This window comes from Microtus ochrogaster, chromosome 21, assembly GCF_000317375.1.
Source record: "Microtus ochrogaster isolate Prairie Vole_2 chromosome 21, MicOch1.0, whole genome shotgun sequence".
Classification (NCBI taxonomy): Eukaryota; Metazoa; Chordata; class Mammalia; order Rodentia; family Cricetidae; genus Microtus; species Microtus ochrogaster.
This window is the reverse complement of record NC_022022.1, coordinates 19019679-19023722: the sequence shown is the minus strand read 5'-3', so window position 1 is coordinate 19023722 and position 4044 is coordinate 19019679. Positions and strand designations below refer to the sequence as shown.

The window sequence follows — 4044 nt, the reverse complement described above, 5'->3', positions numbered from 1 at the left end:
GGGGTCGCTGTGATGGAGACCGGGGTGGGTGGGGGGCACTGGAGACCCACTCCTGCCCACGGTGAATCGGCAGCTCCGATTCACGGTGAACCCCAGTCCTTCTGAGCAAAGGTGCCAGGTCGTCCGCTGTCCGCGGCGCCCGGGAGGGAGACACCTCCACCACGCTTGGCCGCGCTCCCTGCAGCCGCGCCGCCCGCACCCGCGCGCTCCCACGCGCGCTCCCACGCTCCCCGTCGGCCTCCGGAGGCCGCCCACTCCGACGCGCGTGGGGAGCGCGCGGGCATCGGCGGCTGCGCGGAAGCTCCTCCGAGGAGGCAGAGCGGACCAGCTCCCGGGAGGATGCTTCGGTACGGGGCGCGTCGCCCCCCTCAGGCCACCAGAGCCCGGATACCTCAGAAATTCGGCTCTGGGTCTGTGGGGAGCGAAATGCAACCCAAACCCCGTTTTCCCCGAAGCCCCGCGCAGATAAACACGCACAAGCACGCACACAGACGTCGCCGCGGCCCGCACTCGCAGCCGCGGGGTCCCGGCGTCAGGAAAGGAAAGAGCCCGGGGCCCGGAGGGGTCGCCGGCTTCGCCTGGCAGCCCCGGGCGCGGCCGCTCGCCCTCACCGCTCGCAGGGGCGACGGAAGCGCCCGGCGTCACCGGCCCGGAGCAACCGCGCAACGGCCGGTCTGGGCCCGCAGCCTCGGCGGCCTGGGCGGGGCGGGAGCGGCCGCCGGACTCAGCTGGTAGGCGGGGGCGCGGGGCGGGCGGGGAGCCGGGAAGGGAAGGGCGCCACCGGCCTGGAAGGGCGGGCTCCCGCTGCGCTCTCCGGACCTGCGGCCTGCAGCCGCCCTTCAGCCGCCACGGCTCCCGGGAGGTCGGGCGCCCCCCGCCCTCGCCTGGCTTCGCCGGTACTGCTGGGGACACCTTGGCGCCGCAGCCCGGCTCCGAAGACAACCGAGACTGCGGTGGGCCGGGCGTGGGGCCGTTGCCTTTGGTTGAATAGGGCAGATGCGCGGAAACTCCAACAGGTGGCTCCGTGGCGCAATGGATAGCGCATTGGACTTCTAGAGGTTGAAGGCATTCAAAGGTTCCGGGTTCGAGTCCCGGCGGAGTCGGAGTGTTTTTAAAACGCTCGGGAAGTTGTTTTTGATTTCTGTTTTTATTCCTTTTCGGTTGTGCAAACAACTTCTGCTCCTGGCCCGGACACAGGACGCTGCGTGCTGCAACGACAGCCTCGAGCTGCAGCTCCCGCGGTCACCCTTCCTCATTGCAGGCCGAGTCGATCTCAATCGGAAAAATGGGAGAAAGGGGGACGATAAAGAAGCGGGCGCTCGCTGTGGGCCTCGATGAGCGTGGGGCAGGCTCGGGTCTCGCGTGACATCCCACGTGTGGAGCTAGACAGTGCCTACCAGCGGGGTAGAGGAAGCGCGCTGCCCAGGCTAGGCGGAAGGCATTCTAAATACACGCCTCGCTCTCCCTCCCCCGAATCTCGAGGGGGATCTTGTAAAATATATATATATATATATATATATATATATATACACACACACACCTCAGCCGTCACTTCAGGATGCCATTTCGGTGGATGTGGAAAGAGGCCCAGAAATCTGCATTTCTGGGCTTGACTGCTTTCTTCGTCCACGATTTTGGTTGAAAGCAAAGGGTTGGAGTGGTCACGTTCTGCCTGCCAATTCGAAAGGGGAGTAAAAGTCTTGTCCCCTAGTGACAGGTCTAACTTTGCACAGGGTTAGCGTTCCACTTCGCCAAATACAAACAAGCATAGGAATGAAGGGAGTTTAAAAAATGTATTGTGCCGACAAAACCGTAAGAGATGCAAAACATAGGAAATTCAAAACAGTCGGTTAAGGTCCAGGGAAGAGCACACACCCTTGTTATTCCTGTATCTGAGGTTTGAAATTCTCACAAGCCAGTAGTAATCATGTTTTCAAAATTTTTTTGAACGCAGAAGTTAGCACTTTGTGTACATTGCTTAGTATTGCTGGCCATGTGTAATATTATAAAACACACTGCAACATATTCCACCTGTCTGAGCTGATACAGGTAGAACTGCCTTGTGCCATTGTATCCTGTTGATTTAATAGCCCCTAGTTCTTAGACATTTAGATGTCCATTATATCCCGTGACGATGCTTCAGTGAACTGCCTGTTCTCTGTGCACAGTGTATCTTTGAAGGTAGTTCCCTAGGAAGTTGTATTGCTGGCTCAAGGGTTGTTCCAGGATTCCTAATCTGTGCCTTCACTGACAAGGTTTGGCAGATCCCCTTCCTAGGCTCTTCACTTTACTCTCCCAGCCATGTGTGAGAAAGCTAGTTTTCCTGCAGGCCATGCCATGCTACCAAACACGTGGGAACTAATCGTAGCTTTAAACTCAGTTTTTATTGTTATGCATGACTCTGAGCACTTTTCCATAAACAGGGTAACTTGTTTTCCTTCTCTGTGCTTTACCTGTCCTTGTAGTGAGCTCACTCACTTTCCTATTGTGTCGTTCACACCTGCCTAGGATGGCTATAATTTATTTTGACTCAGTGATTTTGAAAAGGATCCACCAACTTGTCTGTCCAAGGACAAGAGGCAAAGGCTGGTGCCTTACCTTTGTGTTCATTACAGGCATGCTCTCAACAGCTTCTTCATAAAACACCAAACTACAAAGGTCAGAATGTTTGTGGAGCTAGAGCTTCCTTATGACCTCATCAGCTGAGAACTAGCAGGAACTGAGGAGCTTCCATGTGAGGAAGACAAGGAGAAACTGTTACTAAGGTAAAATCTTCATCCCCAGGACTCCTTCAGGAAGCCTCCAGATCGTCTTGGCTGCCAGCAGGTGGCTTCATTTACCCCTAGTTGACAAACTCTGGGAATCGCATGGCTGAGCAGTATGTATTAGCTTCCTGCGAGCTTATGAGAAATATCACCTCCAGCATGTGGGTCATGGTAACAGCTGCCTGGGCTACTTTGCGGAAACTTGAACTTTTGCTAAGACGGATTCTTCACTAGAGTCCACAGTACCAGATGGAGAAACATGATAAAAGGCTTGGCACGGGATTTCCTACAGCGTCTGTCCATTTTGCCGTCTTAACTTCCGGGTCAGCTCTAAGTAAATGTTCATCGTTTGAAAAAAATGTTTTGTCCAAGATTAGTATAACTTGGCCTGTTGCCAGTGTAGCTGGTGTTTGTTCTACTCCACCCTCGTGCTATCGAGACAGCTTACACACCTTCAGCCCTATAAACCATGAGACTAGACTGTTTCACGAGGAACTCAGCACTTTCTGAGCAAAGCTGACTACTCATTAGCCCACCAAATAAAAGGATTGTGTGTGTGTGTGTCTTCTGCAACCATGTTAGGGCTAATGAACAATGACCAAACAATAGCCCATCCAAGAGGAATCAGCCCAATCAGTATTAGCTTCCCTCTATTCCTAGGCGGAAGAGCCAGTAAATGGAGCCTGGAGGCACAGGTTTAGAATCTGAATTACTCTGTATTATATATATATTTTATTATCTAATACTCAAAGAACTTCTGAAAACCAGCTGCTCATTCTAAAGTCTACTCTGCTAAGTTCCTACAACATCAGAGCATGTACACTGCCCAGAAATCCCAAAAGCAAATATCACAGCTTGGTCTCATTTCTGTTGTTCCTAAGCCATAAATCCTGCTATCCAATCTCAATTTTAGTCCGTAGTTCCTTGACTTGATTGCTGTAGTGTCTGTATTGAGACAGAGCATCATGATAGGGGCACATGTGAAACAAAACAGGACACAGCAGCAGATGGAAGGCAAGGTAGGGGTAGCAGACTCAAGATAACAGACTTCCTAAAGACATGTTCTCAACAAGGTCCTAAGTTTCCACCGCCTTCTAATAGCCCATCAAAGAATTACCCATAGATGCATCAAAGCCCTCTATATGCAGGCCTCAGTGATAAATTGGCCCTTTGGAAGCCTGTCTGTGAATTACTAAGCTATAGGAGCCCACCCGATGCGCACCTGTAGGAGCCCCTGTTATTAAGAACTGGAGACGCAGCTGGGTGTGGTGGAGTACTT

At 53.0% G+C, this 4044-nt stretch overlaps 1 non-coding gene across 1 annotated transcript; it reads left to right on the top strand.

The window, feature by feature from the left end:
* The first annotated feature begins 1018 nt into the window (after positions 1-1018).
* On the top strand, positions 1019-1103 carry Trnar-ucu. The gene is given in 2 exon segments: positions 1019-1055; positions 1068-1103. It is a non-coding gene; the product is annotated as a tRNA-Arg (tRNA).
* Positions 1104-4044: the final 2941 nt, after the last annotated feature.